This window comes from Podarcis filfolensis (genome assembly GCF_964270895.1).
Source record: "Podarcis filfolensis genome assembly, chromosome: 3".
Taxonomy (NCBI): domain Eukaryota; kingdom Metazoa; phylum Chordata; class Lepidosauria; order Squamata; family Lacertidae; genus Podarcis; species Podarcis filfolensis.
This window is the reverse complement of record NC_139606.1, coordinates 46,573,544-46,597,983: the sequence shown is the minus strand read 5'-3', so window position 1 is coordinate 46,597,983 and position 24,440 is coordinate 46,573,544. Positions and strand designations below refer to the sequence as shown.

General features: G+C 41.9%; 1 long non-coding RNA gene across 1 annotated transcript; it reads left to right on the top strand.

The window, feature by feature from the left end:
- On the top strand, positions 1-10,572 carry LOC310760267. Its single transcript, XR_014546874.1, has 4 exons — positions 1-1,300; positions 2,903-2,954; positions 9,497-9,559; positions 10,489-10,572. It is a non-coding gene; the product is annotated as an uncharacterized lncRNA (long non-coding RNA).
- The last annotated feature ends 13,868 nt before the right edge of the window (positions 10,573-24,440 follow it).

Sequence of the window (24,440 nt, the reverse complement as noted above, 5' to 3'; positions counted from 1 at the left end):
ATCAGGAGATCACTAGAGCATGGACAACTGAGGCCAGGCTATCACTGCCAGGAATGGCTATATCCGACTAACTAGTCTATGCTGGGCATAAGCATTCCTGGCCAGTGATAGGTTGGAATCCATAAGTTTACTACAATTAAAATTGCAACAACAACATGAAACCACACTATCAAACAAAACTCAATGCAATGCAAATTTCACAAAACGACAAGGAACAAGTAACCTTTGGAATATAAGTAAGCCAAGCAGGAAGGTAGGTTGTACTTGAGCAGAAACTTCTAAATCAGAAGAACCTGGGGAGACAAGGAGGTCATGGAGCAACCGGCCCAGGTGAAAGGGAAAGCGCTAATAAGCAGATAGCCGAGAAGGACTAATTTGATGGGAGGTGCAGTGGAAGCGACAAAGGGTTAGAGAGACTTCACATGGGATCAATGAATGAGTGTACTTGTTGAGAAGAACAGGAGAGGAGTCTAATTTCCAGAATGTAATTGGCAGATTGACATTGAAACATTTACATTGTTAATCTACAATGCACAGAACCCAACACTGTGTGAGTAGACTTCACTGGTGCAATGGGTCTTCTTGCTTTTCTCCCATCTAGTTCAGAATCGTGTTCTGGCCAGCCAGATGTCTGTGGGAAAGCAGATTTTGTGGGTACATGGGGCCTGCAGAGGGGAGGAAAGGAAGATGATTCAATGTCATATCTATCTGCACATGACAGCACAGGATACAACCCAATATCTTTATTTTTAAGATAATCTTGATTGGTAAGGTAATCTTCAAGTAGATTATTAGGTCTTTTTCTGGCACAGGAAAGGTTCCCTTTCAACTCAGCAAACAACCATGGAGAAAAATGCTGCTAAAATCTGTTGACTGGATGAATGAACCTTCTGCAATCAGCAGCCATTGCACATAAGGGCACTAAATATAGTCTATGCTAAAGAACACCCTGAGTTTGAAATATTTTGAAATCTGGAGCTATTTGTACCCAGCACTGTGCTAAATAAAGTGAAAGCACTGCTGACAAATCCCAGTGAAGTATTATTTATATCTAGCTGATTCCGACAGAGTGCCAAAAAAGATGAATATCTAGGTGACCTTTTGGAAAATGTAACAAGCTGTCATCAAAACTGGCACTAATTGACAGTCTCAACAGGCGGATTTATTTGAGCTGAACACTCAGCAACTCAGCTGGCTCCAGAGCACAAGTTAAAACAAAGGTGCTGGAGTGGAGACTGCAAGGACTTTGACTGATTTTACATCTACTGCCTCCTCCAGGTGTTCTGTGCCAGTTTTGAAAGTAAGTCAAAACTTAACATTCCCACAGAATACCTGGTTGCCCTGCCAGAACTACAGGGGAAACACAATTAACTCTTCAGGAAAATGGGAACATGCCTAACTGAAAAATTGGCTAAGCTTAAGCAACTCAGATTTTAATGGATGTGAAAGCTCAGTCCTAAAAGTCATCATTTTCTGTGCCAGGTCAAACAGTGGCATGCTCTACTCTAGCAAAGGCAAGAGCCCACACTAACAAATGTCATTTGAGAAGTCATTTACCAATTCTCTTAATGCAAGTGGGGGAATTTGCGTTTGATTTTCCTGAATATATGCTTACTGATAGTCAACAAGATACTAGAGCCATGTTCTTTAGATGCTGTCTGGCTCCAGCTCCCTTCATCCCTTACTATTGGCCCTGATGGCTGCGACTGATGGAAACTAGAATCCAACAGCATCAGAAAGATAGATGGTCTCAATTCCTGGTGTACAATGATCCAGGATGCTGTCAGACAGTCTTTGCTTGTGTCTGTAGCTTAGTGCTCTGACGAATCAAAATTAGTCCTATTTAACAGGCAGAAGGCTTAGTCCAGATTCATACCTCTTTTCCAGTGTTCACTACAGAGCACTCACAAGCTTCTCAACTTCCCTTACCTATGCCCATCTACTTCCTTCTTGCTAATAGTTCACAACACCAGGGTTACTTTCTCCTGGGGTTTATAGCTTTTCACTTTCAATGCTGCCAGATATGAGAATCAAAGTCCTTGATGGGAAGTAAAATACACCAAGCAAAACATACAAACTGGGGATTAGAGTCAGCACTTCCCAAGGTATGTCCTGTCTTCTTTCAGCCTTTTTGGAACAAAATGTGTGCTGGGCTCTCGCTACAGAAGCAGATGAAGGACATTTATCTTTCCTGGCAGCCCCTTGTGCCTATTTAATTAGGATCCCAATCAGTGCAAAGTGGGGAAAATTTGACAACCTGATTGCAGCATAATGATAGCTGACCACTTCTCCTTGCATCCAGCTGCAAGAAGCATAAGAAGCTGTACAATAGCGTGTCATCTATATTTCATTTTCTTTAATGTATTTTGTATATTATTTATTTGATTATAAATAAAACCTCTAAGTGGTCTACAAAAGATAGATAATGTGTATTAAAATAGTTGATAAAGGCCAAGGCTAAAACAAGTTGGGTTTATATTAAAAAATCAAAACAGAAATAAAACCAACAGTTTAAAATATACATTAAAACATGTCAGCTTTACATGTCTGGGTAAACAAAAGCATATACCTTTACCTAAAAATAAACTAAATTCTGCTGCTTCCTTTTGCCTTATTGAAACAAAGCCTTCTAATATACATGTTCAGACATGGACATTTTTAAACAAGCATTTCAGTTAGGGTCGTATTACACATAATTGCTTTAGTTTAAAACAGCTGTACTCTCTTTCCTGGTGACATTCAATATTTATGAAACTTGTATAATTTCCTATAGATTCACATCATGTAATGTAAATAATATGAGAAATAATGCAACTGAGCTTGTTGTTGTAGAAATCTTTGTGAAACTAGGTTTCTTCACAAAGATGTTTTTCACACACATAACCCAACGGCCTTATTTTAGGGTTGCTGTTTTCCCCCAGTTTTCAAGACATGCAAACTCCATTTGAACCTTGGTGAGTATAGCTCACTTTTGAATGTGAATATCTGTAATATTTTAAACCTACTTTGGAGTTAGTTGTTCTGCCACCAGCAACCATTTTGCCTTGTTTGATGGAAGTTGGAAGGAGCCTTTGTAGGTTACCTAGCAACTCTGAGGTGTGCTTGCCAACCTGGAAATAGCTGGTCGACCACAGTATATTTTCCCTGTCTTGTTAACTGATGACTGGGGAAATGACCAGGGATGAAACAAGATGCTAGTAATGGCTCTACTGGGGACCTATCAGTAGTAGAATTACCTGACCATCTGTTTACATGGTATATTTCTCCCAACAATTGCACCTGTAGCGGCGTGCCATGTATTTACTGAGCGAGCCAGCAAAGATAAAAACCTGGGAAGGAAAAGGAAAAGGAAAAGGAAAAGGGGGGGGGGAGTAGATTGGATAGCTGACAATTGTGTAGGCAGAAAGATTTAAAACAGATGGTAAATTAAATATGTTAATTTCTGATTTCCTGCCCCATGGTAAATATTTGAAATCATAAAGCGATATTTTTTAAAAGTTCAAATGAAAAACAAATGTGTTTGTGTCTGGCAAAAATGGTGTAATGGTTGAACTCTCAGAATCTTATTCTGGCGTTATTGAAATCCACAATAAAATTCTGACTATGGTTGGGAGGGCAGAACGGTTTTTAGCTAAGAGATTATTTGGCACACATCTGCAGAATTTGCTTTTGTAATAGGAGAAGCAACTTTGAAATATATAAAAGGTTGATTGCTAAACTCAGTCAGCATCTTTTCCTTTCTGCTTTCCTGAGCTGGACTGCTGCCTTTTAGAATATAAAAGCCAAAAGTTGCATGGGCAGTGTGCCTTCTGATATGTGTATTCAACTTGCTTCAGGGCATATCTACATGGTCTGTGTAAACACTCCTGCTTGCTCTGCATCTAGTGCGTTCCCACTGCTGGTTTGGGAAGCGGTATACACATGACATTAGCCACAAGTCATACCTACCTTGTACCTAACCTGCTGTTTCTTATGAAAGACTGCATTTTGATGTGTTTTCCCCAGACAAGCTTCAATATGAATTGATAAAATGAACCCACATTTTAAGCTGGCAACATGCACACAGCCCTAGGCTTCTTGTATGGAAACAATATCAAATACACATCCATTTCCCCCACCCCCAAACCCTGCCAAGTCTTTAGACTGGTTTGATTGTCCAGCTATCTGTGCTGCAGCTGGGTTTTAAAAAATTTCTTTAGCAGTGCACAATGCTTGTTACCATGCAATTCTTCCTATGTAAGGCATGGGGGCAAAGAACCAGAGGATAATACATAAGAGCAGCAGGCAAAAGCCTTTGCTTACTAGGAATAATCAAGCATATTACAGAGTGCTCAGGACACCAGCAGCACATTCTGTGCAAGTCTGGCATGAAAGGTACAAGAAAACATTACAGACAGACAGTTCATCCACAATCTGCTGTACATGTCCAGAAGGGGCTAAATGTGACAAAGATTTCATGTTTAATGATGTCCCCACCACTCCCTGTTTATGAAGTCACTGGTAGGAGAGGTCATCAAGAGCTTTGAAAAATAGTGTTATCAATATGCACATGAAACACTATTTCTTCCTGAAACAGAAGAGGTTGTATGGGTGCTGGACCATTGCTTAGTTGGATGTCAGCCAATAAAGTGAAGATGAGTCCTGCTAAGATGGAAAGGCTGTGCATTGGTGGTTCTTGAGCCTGGGAAATAGGTAGATGGCCTGTCTTGGATGGTGTTGCACCTCCCTTGAAATAGAAGGCTTGTAGTCTGGGAGAGCTCCTGGAGCCATCTTTGTCACTGGAAGTTCAAGTGGCTTCACTGGAAAGCACTGGCTATTACTGGCTATGACTGTTTTTGGATGAAGAAAGCCTTGCCAAAGTGATCCATGCTAACATCCTGATTGGATAACTGTAACATGCTCTACGTGGGGTACTCTTGAAGACGTAGCTAGTCCATAACACTGGGGCCATATACCAGTGGGTGGATCAGTGAATCATACCTTTGTACAGTAGGAGAGTTTTTACATACGTTCACACACATGTCTCTGAGAGGCACCACATCTGGCTGAGAGGCACCACGTTCAAGGACCACATTCCAAACAGGCAAACATACTCAAGGAGGCAGCAAAGCAGGTGTTGTTAGGGGTGTGGCCTGAAGAGAGAGGGTGTGGCTATAGAGGGGGCGTGGCCCAGGGATAGTCCCAAGGGCCAGACACAAAAGACCTGAGGGGTCACAAATGACCCCCAGGCCTGAGATTCCACACCCCTGCTGCAAATGATGGGTATCTGCTCTAACCCTGTGGTCTGTATGATGAATAGCAGGTTTTTAAATTGAACCAACAGCATAAATGAATGAAGCATTCTCTAAAGTGGTGGTTCTTATATTGTGGGCTGGGGACCACGGATGCTACAGTTCACCTTCTGGTCATACTTTCGTCAGCAGCAGTAGAGCCATGAATGTGCAGTGCATGAGCACACATGAGAGTGGGAGGTGGTTAGAGAGAGAAAGAGACAAGAGTGGTGCTATAGTATACAAAGTTGGAGGGGAGGAAAGGAAAATGAGGATACTGAGGACATTTGGAGTGATCATCCAAGCAAGAGAGAAGGAAAAAAAAAAGAATGGGAAGGAAGGAACTGAAAGGGACAAATGGACTGAAGGAGGTGTTGAGGGCTGCAAATCCAGCAATTTCCACTGTGGATTTAGATTTTTAAAGAAAATGGTGTCACTAATATGATATGTGATGTGCCAATTTCTGGCCCAGGGAACCTGTGGCTTACCCTTGGCTGTGTGTGCTTTCTCATAAAATAACCTGTGCTTTCTCATAGTATGACATTTCAGAGGGTCAGAAACTCCATCTTATTTTAGAGCTGAAGAACCAAACCCCACTGAGTCCAGCAAAACTCTCCCTCCTTGTCTCCTTTGTGAGCTTTCCAGACCACAGTGTACCCAAAACAGACAGCAGGTAAACGGGAGGCACTGAACAACTTAATAGGGCTAGATGACTCATGCAGCTTTGCTACACCACTTGCTGCAGGAGGGAGAGGAAGCTATCAAAGAGAGAGCAGGTATTGTGCAAATTGTTTGTGGCAATTGATAGCATATTGCAGCTTTGTAGGAGACTTTCTTTGAACCCAAGGCCTTTTAAGGGATGCTTTGCATTGTACTTAAATTAACCAGTTCAACCAACCTGCGCATGGGACTTGCAGAACAAATCCAGCACTTCATACTGAAGAAACAAAAACAGCAACAGGCTAGGATTCCTGAACATATTTACTTATGAAGGAAGGCCCATTGATTTCAATACAGTGATGTGCTTAGGATCATGGCCCAAGAACGGCTAACCATTTCACCAGCCAAGCTTGCCAGTGACAAACACTACAGAATTGTTCGCTTTACATGAATATACAGCTTCCACCTGCTGAGGAGAAAATTGTTGCTAAGACTTTAATTACATACTTAGCTTTTATTTGTACAGTTCTCCCACTCAGTTTTCAGGCATGTAAGCATCATTTTCCTTATGACATTTGGAATCTCTTGATATCTACTTAGCAGCTATATGAATATCAGACTTTCAAGATCTTAACATTTGTTAAAGTCAATTTTAAACCAGTATGAGCTTTTTTAAAACAACAACAACACCAAATTACCTGTATTTGTTCTTTGATATGCTTTTGAAATCTTTGGTACCTTCTCATTATTTTGTATTGATTTATATCCTACTTTTATTGCACTGTATTTCAATGCATTTTTTTTTAAAAAAGATGAAAGATAAAGTTGCATAGAAGGCCTAATAAAACCAGGCTATACCATCTTGGACAGAGGACCTTCTTACTTATTAAACTATAATTATTAAAGTTTCATTTGCACTAAAAAAATATTTTGTTTGTAGAAATACGTTATTTGCAGAATTGACCTTGAAGACTTCATCAGACATACCACCATTGGCCAAGCCTTAAAATGACTGCTCTGGATTTCTACGTTAAAATATTTTATCCGTTGAATCCCTATGATGCATTCTGGCTCATACAGCTTGGTAACAAGTAACTCATTTTGTTGCTTAGGCATTTGATCATTCCCTCTACCCTACTCACGATTAGCCCATTCAGTCACCAATGGGAGCTGTCCTCTTGCTCTCATTGTCCACTCCACTCTAGCCAAGCTTTGTCTGCTCCAGTCCAGCCAAGCTAGGGAACAAAGACATTTGGTTCTGGCTCCTCAGGACCAATACACATTTCCCAGTCTCTTCCAGCTCTGGCTAGGTTATGGCATCTAGACATGATGAAGACTTAGTTATATATGACATCCATGCGGCTCTACTTATGATTTTCCAGAAGACTTTCTCTGGTCTAGTCCCTCACACAGCTCAGCATCTTTACAAAGATTTCCCAAGGCACAGTTATGAAACCATGATGAAAGTAGAACAGCCTGATTTGTACCACGCTTCTGGTTGCTGTAGCAATCTAGGTGCAGGTTAATGCCATGATGATTCACAGAGTGACGTGCCTGAAGAGAAGAAAGCTAAGTCTAGCATCCACTGCTTGCATAGTAGTCACCAGCAAAATTGCAAGGGGAAATAGACACAGGCCACATCTGTACCAAGCCACAAATGCTAATTTATCAAGCCAGGATATCAAGCAGGTTCATGGAGTGCCTTTGCAGCCGTTTCGGTCCCCCTTTGCGCATGTGACTGAGCAAACACTTAAGCACAGCTCCCCATTTGTGAACCCAGAAACTGCAACTAATGGCTTCCAAACATGCTAACTTTGGACCATGGAGCAATATCCTTGGTTTGTTTTGAAGCCATTAACCATAGTTTCCAGGGTTGCACATAATGGGAAACTATGGCTATGTGCTGGATTTCTAGTCCTGCTCTTTAGCCAATAAAGTTCCCAGAGCACCTTGCATGCAACTTGATATGGGTGACAGGGGCAGCTCTGTCTTAAAGTTCATGTAATATGTTGCCAGTTATAAAATGAAGCTAGGCAAAGGCTCACAGCTGTAGATTCTTATTTTCTGCATGCCATGAGATGTCATGAGCATTCAATCAAACATGCTTACAAAGCTGGTCAAATGCTTGCAAGGAGGATTGGTGTGACTACATCCCTGTGTGCTTGCTGAAATTCTGTGAGCCAACTCCATTGCCTCCCTCTGGCTCATAGCCAGCTGCAAGACTCCTGAAAAAAATTACCTTGATGCTCGCGCAAAGGATGGCAACAGAAAGATGAGTGAGGGAACCACAAATGCACACAAGTATGTACTTTACTGAACCCAACACTTTTTGTGTTGGTGATTTTTCTTCAGGGGCACTGATTAAACAAAAAAGTTTTCTGTACTATCTCAGAGTCAGGGAAGATGCTGCAAATGAAGAATGGGTGTTTACAATGTAGATACAGATCTGCAAAAATGTAAGATGAATGAGCTCTTCACCCCTGTGAGTTCACCATACTGAAATGGTTATGGTGAATTCAACTATCTCATGAGCAAGCAAGCATAAAATGGTAAAGATTAAAGGATTAAAAATGCAGATAAAGTAAAATGCTAGCTATGCAATAGCACCAGTGGTGTAGCGTCGGTTGTCAGCACCCGGGGCAAGGCAAGTACCGTATTTTTCGCACCATAGGGCGCACCGGACCATAGGGCGCACCCAGTTTTTTTGGGGGGAAATAAAGGGGAAAAATTATTTCCCCCCCAGGCGCGGGGCTGGGGCGGGGGAAGCTCGAGCTTCCCCCGACCCCAGCCCCCAAACAGGCAGCTCTCTGCAAGCCGTGGGAGCGCTCCCACTGCTTGCGGAGAGGTCCGCGAAGCCTGGGCGTGCTGATCTCAGCGCGCGCAGGCTTCGGCATGCTGGCAACTCTCCGCAAGCAGCGGGAGCGCTCCCGCTGTTTGCGGAGAGGTCCGCGAAGCCTGGGCGCGCTGATCTCAGCGCGCGCAGGCTTCGGCATGCTGGCAACTCTCCGCAAGCAGCGGGAGCGCTCTCGCTGCTTGCGGAGAGGTCCGCGAAGCCTGGACGCGCTGAGTTCAGCGCGCACAGGCTTCGGCATGCAGGCAAGTCTCCGCAAGCAGCGGGAGCCCAGCGCTGGGCTCCCGCTGCTTGCAGAGAGGTGTGCGAAGCCTGGAGAGCGTGAGGGGTCGGTGCGCACCAACCTCTCTCACTCTCCAGGCTTCAGCGAAAGCCTGCATTCGCACCATAGGACGCACACACATTTCCCCTTCATTTTTGGAGGGGGAAAAGTGCGTCCTATGGTGCGAAAAATACGGTAATTTGCGCCCCCTAACCCGTGGATTTGCGCCCCCTAACCCATGGATTTGCCCTAACCCCAGATGTTGCGCCCGGTGCGGCCCGCCCCCCCTGCACCCCCCACGCTACGCCACTGAATAGCACTGAGAAAGGCAGAATTGAAAAACTGGCCATTTCCAATTATTTAGCTTGAAAACTGGTTCCTAAGCAATTTAAAAGTTGTTCTTTGAAAGGAGGAGTAAATAATGTTGCTTTGATTAATTTTTTCTTTTTGCAGCAGCTTTATTCATCTGGCTATTTCTGACCTACACTGTGTGGTAGGTGTGAACAGTCCTCTGAGGTAAGCATTCTTTTACAAAATTACTTTTCTGCAGAACAATCAGCTGTCATTTTGTTCATTACGCTTTTCAAGATAGTGCTCAGGCTACATGAACAAAGCTTTTGTGGGAAGCCAGAAAGCATTCTACTAGATGTTTGGAAATAAACTCAAGAGAAGAATATGTGTAAGGATGCAAGATGTACTTTGAAGCTGTGATGTGCCTACCATTCCAGTTTGTAAGGCGTCGTTAACAGAATTTTGGTTTGGAGCAGAGCTAGGCCTTTTTGGCCATGGGCCACAACCCAGGTGATGATATGGTTGTGCAGAGCCAAGGCAGAACCAAGGCAGTCCCATGTAACTCCTACATTATATGCATTATATGCATTATATGCATGTTGATAACTGCTGTGCATTCTCATATTTACATAAAATATTGGTATGTTTATGGATCCTTTGCCTCTCATATTAAATCTTTATCATGTTAGCTTTATACTTCATAAGATGATAACAAGCAAAGTGCTCCCCTGTCTTTAGAAGCTCTGGGGAAGAAGAAATTAGAATATGTCCAACTTGTCATACAAATGTATGACAAACTGCATCTTCTGAAATTCAGCCTGCTGTACAACAGTATGGCAGTCACTGCACCTGATCTTTGATCTACAGCTAGGATGGGGAAATCTGACAATTTGGATTTCCCTTTGTTTCTCATTTTTACAAACTTTCATTCAGTTTTCATTTCCACATCAGTCCCACCCTTTTTCACAAAAGAAGTCCTCATGAAAATTCATCAACATTTTTCTGAACATTTCTCAGAAATGTTTGTATACAATTTCCCTAATATATGCATTTCTCCTCCAATACAATGCATTTTGGAATGTTATTGTCACTAATAAATGCATTTCTAGGCACACTTTAATTTAGTATATGCATTTTTGTACATGTGGTTGCAGAACTACACTCCAGAACTTGAAGAAGTGAATACTGCAAACGATGTCTCTGTTTTGACTCTTGTATTGCTTCAGAAAATGTGAATTAGGTAGGTTTGCCTTTAAATGCAAACAAAATCAAATTTCTCTCCCAGCTCTATCCAGAAGCAACTTACAGTATTGAACACCAGAGCCAAACACAAGTCTGGGCTTCTGTCTACTAAAAAAAGAAAAACCTTTCCCCTTTAGCTGACATGCTGATTTTCATCATTCAAATGAATAACTTCTGTAAAAAGAGAAAGTAGGATGAATGGGAGTCATTCTAGATAGTAAACTTCAGAAGTAAACATTTGACCAAATATTTTATGGCAACTGCTTTTAAAGCAAAGGAGAAAATTATGTTTGGTGGTTTTTTTCCTCCTTCAGGTGAACTACATTTTATTTTATGTTTGATTCTGTATGCATTTTGGGGAGGATTGTTTATGGATCTGTTGTCAAGTACCTGGAGTGTCTCAGAAAGTTGGGATCAAATAGGCTTTTATAAACTGACAAGAATTTCCATCAATTGCAGCACAATAATAACAAGAACAAACTGGACCCCCACCCCCCGCCAATAAAGACACTTCTTATGGGAACAAGGCTGTAAGCTGTCAGATGCAGCAAAGACTTTGTGAAAACTAATGTATATTTTAAATAAACAACAAAAAGTAACTCTTTAAATAAATTCCAGCCGTCTGCCTGAACCTGTGTTAATCTGACAGCAAGTTGCTGTAACTAATTTACTTTAATTAGGCAGAATAAGGACCAGCATTTACTTTGCTTTTCCAGTTGGATCACATACCATCCTGTAGTGACGGTGTTTTAAGTACTCATCAGTTGTGGGGCTATGTTGTGTGTGTGAGTGACACAGAGTGAGAGAGTTTTGGGGGGTGCATTCCAGTTAAATACACATGGCCTCCCAAACATTGCTTGTCTCCTCGGTTCCCTAGGAAACTAGTCATATAGACGGAAGAGATTTCATCACCCCTCCCCCCAAAAGAGCTTTGCATTATCATAGTGCTGAATTGTCTCAGAGTTAAAGGAATGGAGACAACCTTCCCTTCCTCTGCTTGGGATCCATGTAAACATACAAAGACCCCAAAACTTTTACCTTGTTGAGTGGATGCTGTCTGTGGGGGAAGCTGGTGTCTTAAGAATAGTGGTAGCCCATACATTGTTCTCTGGAAGTTGCTGGACTACAACTCCCATCACTCCCCTCAACCTTGATCACTGGCTGTCCTGGCTGGGACAGAGGGACTGACGGGAATTTGGGCCCAAGAACACCTGGAGGGCAACATGTTGGTTATCCTAGTTCTCACCGATAAATGTACCGTAACTTACATAGAAACAGAAGTGGGGCTACTGCAAGTTCCACCCCACCTGCCAAGCTGCTCCTTACCCCACCTTCTTACCCCACCTTTTCTTTACCTATTCAAATGTCTTCCTACCAGCTCCACCCCAGCTTTGCTAAAGGAAGCCCCTCTTATCAGCCATGCATGGTCAGAAAATGGAACTTTCATGTCTATAGGGAGTAGATCCCTGTAGACCAGATATTGGCTGAGTTGGATCTAAAAGAGTGACAGTGCAGAAGTTCACGATTGTGGGGACTTGTAATGGTGAGCCTAAGAGCACAAACCCTTCTGCACAAAGCTTTCATTGGGTCATCACCAAAGGCCAATTAATGCAGGCCTGCCTTTTATTGTTCATTTAATACTTTGTTTAGGAATCACACTTTCTTCAGCAGAACCTAGGACCATGTACAACGCAGGGGGGAAAACAAAACCACACCAGTGATTAAAAACAAAGACACAGCAAAAATATTCATAAAACTGAAAAGTGCCCAGTGCTGCCTGGGAATTCTAAGAAACCAAAAATATTGTGGTTTTTTTAATGGATAGTGTAATTGGTGAGTTTTGAGGCTGTGTGCTCCCATACACATGCATGCTGATGCTCAGTGCATCCGATGGCATCCAAATGTAGGTAAAAATCACCTCCTCCACCTTGGGAACCCATATACCAAGTTGTTTGGCAATATCTCGAAAGGCACCCAAATTGGCACAGTTGCAACCCATCACATCAATGTGGGTGAAGTCATGTCAAACAGGGCGATGATATCTTCAGAGGTGTCCAGATCAGCACACCTTTATGCAGTGCCAACAAGCATATCATTCCTCTCATAGTGAATTCGAGTGACTGAGCATCTTAACAGTTTAAAAGCAGAGTAGACAAATTCACGGAGACTATTTATTCAGTTAATTTATTTCCTTCCTCATGGTGGTGCAGATGGTTCACCTCCCCATCTTATCCTCACAATAACCCTGTAAAGTAAGTTAGGCTGAGAGACGAGTGAGCTCACTCAGTGAGCTTCATAGACACGTGGAGAATCAAACCCTGGTCTATGAGGACTATGTTCTACCTCCCGTGCTAGAGGCAGTAGGCCTCTGAATAAGAATTGCTGGGATTTGCAAGTGTGGAGAGTGTTGTGACACCTGGGTGCTGCTTGTGAGCTTCCCCTACGTATCTGGCTGGTCGCAGTGAAAACAGGTTTTTGGACTACTAGGCCTTTGGTCTGATCCAGCTCAATTTGGAAGTGAAAATGGGGCTGCCTCAAAATAAAGGAGCAGTTTCTAGCTTGGGATTCCACAGACATGGAAACATACATAACTCTATAACTACATAGCAAAGTGGAGGAAGTCCTAGTGGTGTGCCCTAGAAGTGCTGTGACCCCCTTATACCCTCCTCCTGTGCCCTTCCCTCAAAACCCCTTAAGAGCACTGCTCTACTTTTAGGGGCTGGAGGTATCCTACAATATATTCTTGGAGGTCCAGCTTGTTTATTCTGCTTAAACAAGAACGAATAAGGTAAAACGTTATATACATTTCTTTCATGTACTTTAAAACTATTTGTAGTCCAGGTTTGGCTGCTAAAAGCAAGGTGGATTTAGCAACTGTGCTATCACTCTGAATTAATTAGTTTACAGGTCACATCTCAACATCTGCAACGGTGAGAATATTCACACCCACGGTGGCAGCAAATAGGCCTATTAAAATTCTTTGTAAATCCCTGTTCAGCAAAAACGGAAGGTGCGACAAAACTTTCTGTACCAAAGTTACTGGTGTGATTCTGGTAATGGGAATGTTAAATACTCAATTTAGGAAGCATCATAAAAGAACCAGAATAAAAGTGGATATTGAAGATAGACATTAGAATTTCCAGATAGAGATTGCATAGGGTTGACAGTGGCCTAAGGGGGAAAAATGAACCTGGACCCTGTCATTCTCTTGTGCCTTTAAAAGCCACTTGATCAGCAGGTGAAGCATCAAGGACCAGCATGGGGGAGCGTACTGTTAAGAGAGTCCTGGATCTCTTCCTCCCTTTCACAGTTGCAACCTGATTGGTCCTTTGCCTCTGGCTCTGGCCAAGAGAAGGTGAGCAAGCAAGGAACATTGGCAGTGAGGAGGAGGAAGAGCAGCTGCCACTTACTGCTTACTGATTGGTTCTGTCCGGCAAGCAATCAGGTGGCAGCAATGATGAGGCAGAGGAGGAGGAGCAATGAGCGGTTTGCCCAAGGGACCCCAGAATCATAGTTTGAAGTGTTTCATGGCATGGAGATAAATATGATCACCCCCTAATTCTTTGTCATTTAAGCTACTCTTAAATGCACAAGAGCAGGGTTCTGTAAGAAGAATTGGCAGCTTAACCTGGGGGGGGGGGATAAAGGAAGTTAACTGAAAATGGAAATGTCTTTGCTTTCATGTCTTTTGCTTTCTTCTACCCTGATTTACAGTATTTGCAGTTTTCTTTCACTGATGTTTTCTGCTGCCTGGGTTTGACTCTTATGTGCATCCCTCCAGTTCTTTGACTAACGTCAAGGTCTCCCCACGTAGTGAGTGGTGGCCATACTTACTACCGCTGCCCCCCTGGAAATGACCCCTGTCTTCACCTTACACAAGATGGTAAATATTTATGCTGAAATGTGTATGCAGTTCAAAGCTTGGACACTCTCTCACTCAGCCCTAAATCACGCAGTCAGTTGAAAGCTAGCTGATAGGGCCAACATGATAAGATTCTATGTTATTTCATCTCGATCCAGAGATTATGAGGCCCATGACATTTGAAATGTACCCAAGAAGGTAGACTTTTGAAAACATTGTCATGACTTCCTATCAAGGACTGGGAATGGCAGCAGAGCACATTATTTTCATGTGGGGCTTGCAGTTTAGCAATGGCAGCACCAGCTGCATTTGCACCATCAAGCAGTGCTCTACTCTCTTGCCCTTAGATTTATTCTCATTTGAATGTTGATGTATGCTAAATGAATGGTTAATTGTTGATTTCTTTTAGTGTTGAGTTTTAGTGACAGTATGCTTTTTCATTCTGTGCTGTTATTGTACCAATATTAAAGACTTTTTTTAATGTGAATTGCTTTGAGCACAGGTGCCTTTGTGGAAAATGTGGCATATAAATAAATTGACCAGGACTATGATTATGACTAACAGCTGCATAAAATGTAGAAATTTAACAGGTGCAACTCCATGTTACCTGTCATTCGGCTGTCAGCAGTAAGAACGCAGAGAGACCAAGAAAAATGGCATTGTTTGAAATAAAGCAGTGCTGTAGCTCCAGAGTGCTTCTCTATTACAGTCTGACAACCTTGCCTTTCACAACATTAAATCTAATTTTTGACCACAGGTGTTTCATGGTGGGAGCTTGTCACAGTAGTTGTTGCTGTACAGTCAATATTAACACAGTTTATTGTGCCTCGCAAAGTGGAATATAGACATTATTTTGCATTTAAAAGCAGTTCTCTGACTGCCTCTTAGCATTCTAGACAGTTGATAAAAATCAATTTTGCTAATGTTTTATTCCTGGAGACAATCTATAATGTCATATAGGCAGTGTGTTGAGATGTAACATTAAGCCATAGCTTAGGGCTACAAGAAAGACCCTTGGGCTCATGAGCTTCCCTTCCCTTCTCCTCAAGTGCACTTGTGAGGACATCAGAAACATTTATTTCCCTTTTCAACTAACTGCAGTTTGCTGTTTTTCCCAAAGTGGGAGAACTTAGTTTGTCTAAACAAGCTAAGATCAAATTATGATTTCTGATTTTGGCTTTGTTCAGATAAGTCATAGTTAAAACTAACCACTGTTCCTGGTTTGGATGAAATGGTAAACTGTGATTAGTTGGAAAAGGAAACATGCTCCCACTCAGTTGAACAGGATGAGAAGGAAGGGAGAAGTAGGCTTGTGCACATAATGCTACATTTAGGGGTATCCCATTTGGCCTCCAGATGTTGTTGAACTCCAATTTCCATCAGCCCCAGTCATCATGGCGAACCATCAAGAATGATGGAAACTGTAATTCAGAAGGGCACTCTGTTGACTACCCCTACTTTAACATATGGTTTAGGGCAGAAGACACCTCATGATGTATTGGTACGTCTCTGGTTGATTTGCAAGAGTTTCTAGCTCACAACTGTTTAACAACAATAACATTAAGATGACGCTTTATTCTTAAATTAGGCTGCTGAAATACAGAAAGATAATCAGGAGTGGACTCTCTGTGCAAAATGACTTTGAGCTCAGTTTTGTTCTGGTACTGAAAACAAATTCCTAGGTCATATTCTCAATTTGGGCTCATTTTCGGGAATGAGGTTCCACCTAACTTAAACCTAATGAAATGAGAACTGAATGTTTCTCACTTTGCTGGTAAACTTGGCTTGTCCATATGTGTCCTTTGAAGCAAGGCATATGGTGAGGCAGAGCGAAAACAGAATGTTGTTACTAGTGAGGTCTTTGGTCTGACCCAGCAGGGCTCTTCTTCTCATATAGTTCTGTTCTTAATACTGAAAATGACTGGGGAGGAAATGTGATTTTGCTATAGTCAGGCACAGATGCAGATTAAATGCAGTGTGAAGATAGAAATAGATTCCAGTTTCCTCTCACTTTGGTGCTGCAGTATGTGAAATGCACTGTGCTAACCTCTTGTAATCTGGACCACTGACACCTTTAAAAGTGTTATTTTTAACTGAAATGTCCCCACAGTCATTAAATACTACGGTTGTGTGTACTTAGAGCTCTAGGTGTCCGCACCCCTTTGCTGCAGCCTTTTGAACATCCTGAATGGCTCTTTTCGAAGAACCCTCCAGAGCAGCAATCAATACCATTCAAGGAGATGCGTTTAAAAGGAAAAAATGGATGGCATAGCCCCCTGTGAACATGGAAGCTCTCCTGTTGTGCCACTTTTGGATCCTGGACTAGTCAATGAGGTGCCGTGGTCATCTCTGTAGAAGATAAAAATATTCCAAACAACCCTTCAGAAAGCCCACAGATGAGCCTTGCTTTCTTTCCCTTCAAACAAGAGAGCTTAATTATCTCATTCAGCCATCCAATGTCATTAAATCATTTTACAGATGGCTAAATCAGATGGTTACATTCACTGCTTCCTACAGGGAATACAAAATGGCAAACTGCTTGGAAAACTAAATCTTCTGAGACCTTTAGATTGTATTCTAGGAAAGGATATAAATGGAGGAAGAATCATTGAATAATACTGTATAAGGAAAGGAATAAAGAAAGAAAATCCATCACCAATGGGTACATTCTTTAACTCTATTCTCACTGATTCTGTTGCACATGAGAAGAAATATGGGGTTGTGTCCAACTAAATCTTATGCAGAGTACTTCCATTGAAATTAATAGAAATAAGTTACTCGTGTCTATTAATTTAAATGGATCTACTCTGAATAGGGGACGCAGGTGGCGCTGATCAGAAGGTCGGCGGTTCGAATCCCCGCGACAGGGTGAGCTCCCGTTGCTCAGTCCCTGCTCCTGCCAACCTAGCAGTTCAAAAGCATGTCAAAGTGCAAGTAGATAAATACGTACCACTCCAGTGGGAGGTAAACGGCATTTCTGTGCAATGCTCTGGTTCGCCAGAAGTGGCTTAGTCATGCTGGCCACATGACCTGGAAGCTGTACGCCGGCTCCCTTGGCCAATAAAGCGAGATGAGCGCTGCAACCCCAGAGTCGGTCACGACTGGACCTAATGGTCAGGGGTCCTTTACCTTACTCCGAATAGGGCTTATATTGAATACTATCCTAAATATGTTTCCAGAGGTTTAAGTCCTGTAGTTTCTTCCATTTCTGTGCCAAATAAATTCTCCCAACCACGAAGGAGTTCCTTAGATTATAAAATTGCTGTATGTTTACTCCACAGGTTGAAATGAGCAAGTTGTAAGGACACTTGGATGGGCCATTTGCATTCTTTGATGCTGAAATTTTGATGCCAGAGGGCATTAACACTTTTCCATGGCAGCTAGAAATCTTCTTTGAAAATTAGCTAAAAGTTATTTTAACTTCCTTTTTAACTAAATGTAAAAATAGTATTTCTATCTGTGGTGGCAGCATAGGCACACTCCCATTGCACTTCAACCAGACTGTGTCACTCTTTTATCGTATTAAACAACAAAAAGAGAAAATACACAAAAAGAGAAAAACAATAATCAACCGCAAAATAATATATGTTCAGCAATAAAGAGCTCTTGACAAGGTAAAAGTAAAACGAAAAAGTCAGCTAAATGAAATGAAATGAATACAATTTTAAAAAATCAAAAATATATAAATAGGTATAAAAAACACACTTAAGTTACTTTGTGCAATGAAGGAAACAGGAAAAAGATGCCATGAAATCATATTTTGAAGGGATCGCGTCACTCTGAATACCCACTTCCTCAGAGTGAGGCTTGGGGAAACACCTGGTGATCTCTCTGGTAAGGCAAATGAGCAGGGGCATTAATCCACATAAGGCAATTTTCTTCCATTTGTCCTATGGAAGCATTAGCCCTGATATGCTTGTCTTGTATATATCTTAGGAGTTCTGTCTTGACAACAGGCTATTATTTTAAGATAGACTCTCGGTTCCTTCTTATGCCACATTCCTGTGCAAATGGACGGCAGGACCACCTTTTGACTTCACCAATACAAAGCAAAAGCTAGTCCTTTTGCACCACATCGTATCCAGCTCAAGCATCCTTTTTCAGTGGGTATGAACAGGTTGCTTGGTTGCCCTCAACAGAACAGGAAGAAGTGATGCATCAGTAAATTATTGTGAGGCTGAGTAAGCCTTCTTTGACTCATAGAATGATGTAACAGTCTAAATCAGCAGTAATTGTTTCAAAAGCTACCTGCCAATCTTAATTCGCCATCTATTAAAAGAAGGTGAGAATTAGCAGCCAGTCTTGGAAGGAGCAATGGAGTATAGACAGAAAGTACTGTAGTAATAATGTGGTAGCCTCACTTGAGGCACAAATGGAGCAGAAAGAAATACAAGGAAACAACTAGGGATGAACAGATTGTCCATTTCAGTATTTCTTCTTTTCTTGTTTTTCCAGTTTTAAGGTCAGTTTTCCACATTTCCACATCAGTCCTCATGAAAATTCACCAGCATTTTAGTGCAAATTTCTCTTGATATAAAGAACTCTTAACTTCTGGGGCCGCCTAAACACAAATCCCCCCAGTTTACTATCCCTAACACTTCAAGACTCCCATAAAAGTGTCTGGCTTAAAACCATCTATAAAAAACTTCACTCTTGTGGCCTATCCCCACAACACCTACTCAATATGGGCCCCACTAAAGCAAACAGTCTAACTGGTCAACATCTAAAAGATATTGAGCATCAGAACAAACTGGCCACCATAGGGAAATTCTGCCCTTGGTATGTTTAGTTTCCACCTCTCCATTTTGATTCTCTGGCTCCATATCTGCACAAACTTATTATCCCAAAATACAGACATGCTTTTACACTTACAAGACTGGATGTTTTGCCATGTGCGGTACTTGAGGGTCGATTCCCAAAGATCCCGCCTGAAATATGTCTTTGTCCCTGTGGAGATGGTAGCACCAAAACAGCGGCACACGTCCTCCTGTCCTGTACTCTCTACAAAGACCTGAGGAACGAGATCATCACCCCACTCGTACTAACCATCCCAGGGCACTCAACCACTGCCACAATGTCCTTTCTTCTATCAGATCAAAATGAGCAGATAGCAGCAAAGGTTGCTAGGTTCATAGCAGGGGCAATCAGAATAAGGGCCACTAACTGACTGCTGATTCAGGACTTTAAATTGCGCTTTTATATCAAATTTTCTTTTCTGCGTGTACTGTAATGTTTTACTGTTGCTACGGCCATTGGCTAATGCAAATAAAGTCTCCCTCCCTCTCTCTCTCTCTCTCTCTCTCTCTCTCTCTCTCTCTCTCCATATTTTTATGTTTGTTTTTCCCCAATATGCACATTTTTGCAAGCAATTTCTCATGATATAATGTATTTTTGAATGCTATTTTCACCAATGCATGCATTTTAGTGCACATTTTTATAAGGTTTCTTTGCATATTATTGGATGGGAGAACTGCAACACAAAATTCAGAGAAAAACAACACTATTCAAAGGACAGCTGTCTTTCGGTTTGTGTATTGTTTCAGGAAGTGAGAATTAGGGAGTTACATACTAAATGCAAACCAACCTCCCCTCCCCCCCCAATTCCTAGCAACAAACTCCTCCTCATCATCATCTTGAATCCCTTTGCCCTTTATCCAAAGCCAAGTCCTGCCCAGTTATCCCAAAATTAGGTAACAGTCGCATGCAGCTTTGTTCTAGGGACCAATATGTAAATATTTTCAATAAGATAAGTAGGTGCTTGAATGCAGTTCTGGAAGAAAACACATACCTGATTAACTTTGTGAGGGGAAAGAAAAACATGCCACAAAATTGAAAAGGAAAGGAAAGGAAGGGGGAGGGGAGGGGAGAGATATCTGTCGAAGAGGGAATTTTTCTTGACAATAGAAAAATCAAAAACAAATATTTAATGGGAGAGATAGAGATGGGAGTAATGGGAGCATTTTACCCTTCTGACACCATCACTGACTCTGAATCAAAGTATTTTAATGTGATGTTTATCCACTTTTTAAAAGAGCTCTTTCTGACAAAATGTCTAACATCTTACATATTTTTGTAACATCTTACAAAATGTGTAACAACGTACATACTTCTCTGGAAGTACAAAAAGCTGTTGTTTTTATTTCTTTTGTTATAGAAATTGAACATATAATAAAGCTGTTTACATTTTATATCACATTTTTCTGTCATAATATGAACATATTTATTAATACTAGAGCCTAGTGATGCTGAAATGCTGACATCCCTATGATGCATAATCATACTTCTGTTACAAAGCATAGCAGGTAAAGGAGATCAAACTAGGCCAAGGACATTGGGAGTGACTGTGTTTTAAGATGTGGGGAGGAAACCACTGGCAGGATTCCTTTAACACACACACACACACACACACACACACACACACACACACACAGACACACCAGGGGAAAATATAGTTATCCTTCAGGATTCTCAAAGTGAAGAAATAAACATCTAGTTCTGACAATTGCTTAAAGTTTTTAAATTGAAGAAATATGAACCCATATATTCACTTACTGCATGACCTCCATGAAAAGGCCTTTTTGAGGACTCTGAAGGAAAGAGATTGTTTCTGAAGTTTAAGATGCTTGCGAATGAAAAACAAAAGCTTCGTTTTCTAGGCGGAAGGACTGCCTTAAACACTTTCTTCCTCAACTAATTAGGGCATATAAATAGTACCTCTACCATATACAAATGCTTAAGAATAAGCAAGTTCAAGGCCTGTGAGTGCTGTGGGAAACCCACATTGCAAAAATTTGTTGAGATTGATTTCATCTAGCTTAACTGTGGTTCTTCTTGTGTGCTGTCAAACTATCAAGCATATTTGTTGTTCAAAGGAATTGCATTGCTGTTTTCCAGTTTTTGAATTGGTTTAGGGAATTGTTGGTCCCTAAATTCAAGCCTCATCAGAAGCAGCCAGCCACAACTGGAAACAGATTGTTATTCCTGGTGGACCATTGGTCTGAACCAGGAAAGCATTTGTTTTGCTCCCACTTTGTTCCAAATTTGCATTGGCAGTTCTACCCTATGGTACATGGAATTAATGGGGAAAGGGTTGTGGTGGGAGGGTCATTTGGAAGCACAACAGCAGGAATCATTCAGTTAGGTAACTTAAGGGTTAATTCTGTTGACATCCAACAAGAAGATGATGGTGTTGCTGCCTGGCAACCAGTCAGATTGGCATGATCCTTGCTGAGGCAATGAGTTCTGGCTGTCTGTTTAGTTCTGAGGGTGTTTTTCCTGGTTTGCTTAGTTGCTGAATGTCTTCTTGCAATTAAGAAGGCCTCAAGGAAAGACAGAAGCCCTCTGCTTGTATATTGTCATATTATGTGATGTTTTTGTTAACTTTAACTAGTGAATTATCAGTTTCTTTTCTTTTTGGATTTCATTTGTTTTATTTAAATGATGTTGCGTGTGACCTCTGCACATTCACACCAAGATTTGCAAGAGACTCTGCACATACAACTTGACCAGGTGTAGGATCTTTCTAAATCACCCTGATCATGAATACAAAGCTTGCATTTGTCAACCCTGTACAGATTTTTTAGTTGAATGCATGGAGACCCTTGGAGGAAGGTGGGTCTGCCACTGAGCTGCTTGTTGGGTGCTCCCTGTTTGTTGTGTGAACGAGGCTCCCCAGATCACACCAATACTTTCCACCTGAATGTCTCCTGCCATGGGTGCAGAAAACAGATAAGGGCTTTGCATCCATTTTAAATACCTGCCGAGATGACAGTATGATCCCTGATAGAATCAGATACACTTTCAAGAGTTTTGTGTATCAGTTTCCATAGTACCCAGTCACGCTGTATTAGCAGCAGATGAATTATGAGGGATGCTCTTCAATCCATGTGATAAATTGCATAATATTGAAACACGCTGGTTGGATTTTTTTTCAAATAACGTCATCAGGCCAGTCGCACAGCTGGCATAAATCAATATTAGCAGTGCTGAAGTCAACACTGTGCCCATTTATTCCTTTATGAAGTTAATTTTCTTTTTTTTGTTTCCTTTCTCCTATCAGCTTTCTTCTGATACAACACTGATGAAATCAGATATTAAGGACCCTCCAGGCGTGGACAGCAGCGATGTTGCACCACCTAGTGGCTGAAAGGCAGAATCTGAAGCGTGCACTTCTGTGCCCAGTTATGTATACCGCAGTCCATTTGTTGCAATGACATTAAAACGCATTAAAGAACAGATTTATTAAGGGCCTGTTCTCTCTGCCCCTTCTGCTGGTTCCTGGGCTCTCACAGGGCTTGTGCTATCCCTACTCCAGTGGAAAGCCACTGGAGAAAGAGAGAGAGAGAGAGAGAGAGAGAGAGAGAGAGAGACAGACAGACAGACAGACAGACAGACAGACAGGGATTGTGCTTGAGACCTTATGCATGCAAAACAGATGCCCTATCATTCAGCAATGGGCCTTGCCGGTGCTTGATCCTATATGCTGACCAGAGAACTATTGTTGTAGGGTCAGTGTTGCAGTCGGGCAATTTTGAATTCTGGGTGTAACGGCCTTAGGACTCCTCTCCCCAGTTTAAAAGATAATGTGCATTCACTTGACTTCCTTCAACATTTGGGGAGGTGGCCCTGCCGCATTTGGAAGCCCACCAGCTCCTTCTGCTGAGTAGGGCCCTGGGCGCCTGCCTCAAAGTCCTGCCCTGATGACACCCACTGTGTAAGGTGGCTTATAAATCATTGAAAAATAAGCTAGGTTTCCAAAAAAGAGAATAAGTGATATCGCCACCTATTATTTACATTTTTTGGAACTCAACAGATGAAATAATAGGAAAAGAAGAGGCTATTCTCATATGCTCCAACTTTTTCTATCCAGGACACTCACCCCCATCATGCCACCGCTGCCACCACCACACCACCCACCTTGAAATTGTGCCTGTGGGCAGGATTACAGATGCACGCCAGAATCAGTTCAATTATACATAAATATATCTACTAGCACCTGTTAAAATCGAAACCTCTGATCCAGAATGCGCAAGCTTATGCCTTCCCTCTATATTTTGTTACCTAGAACAGAGATGCATGGCTTTGGTACTTAACTGGAACCTCCTTAAGAATCTGAGAAAAAAACATCAAATTGGCTTCACTTTCATAGATGTTCTACAAGTCTGCTTTTCACCCTCCCAGAAGTTTAGGTGAGAAGTGATACAAAACAAGCACTTCAGGTTAGCTCTAATTTTTATTTTAAGATCGTTCAAACCACCTGGCATTTACTGGAGCATTCATTTCTGAAAAATCCTTGCACATATGCATCTCTATTCGGGATTTTTATTTTTAGGCCTGGCAACCTAGTTCTATTTTTGACAACTTTAGCCTTGTAAAGAGGAAGGTGTGGAATGTAAGAGAAATGAAAAGTAGGCAGGAGAAGTCAAGTGGGGAAGAATGCAGAGATGAGTGGCTTTGGTAGCGACAAAGGGGAAGAGGCAGCACTATTGATGGAGCTGGAATTTTGCTACATACAGCTAAGAAAAATAATGCTGGTCATATGAGTGGGCTGAGCAACCCTGACCTTTTGATGGCAGCACATCTTGCTCTCAGTTAGGAACACAGGAACATTGAAAGCAGTGTTATACTGAGTCATATTATTGGTTTATCCAGCTCAGTGTTGTCAATACTGGTTGACAGTGACTGGCATGAGGCCTGTGGAGATGTCATAGAAGGGATGGTTGGATCCTGAGGAGCAATGGGAGGAGCTGAGGGAGCTGGAGCTGGATGATCCTGAGGAAGGTCCTATCAGGATGGGGAAGGTGAAATTGGGACCCCAAGAAATGTCCAAGCCCAGGACTAGAGAGCTTGATTCAGGGGTGGGGCAAACTGGGTTGGCAGTGGAGTCTGCCGCCCCGTGATATCCAGCACCCCTAGTCACCCCAACACCTGGTGCTGGGGAGCTGCCTCTTCCTGCCAGGGAGGAGCGTCTTCCTTTGGGGGAGGCAACTGAGAGTAAATTGG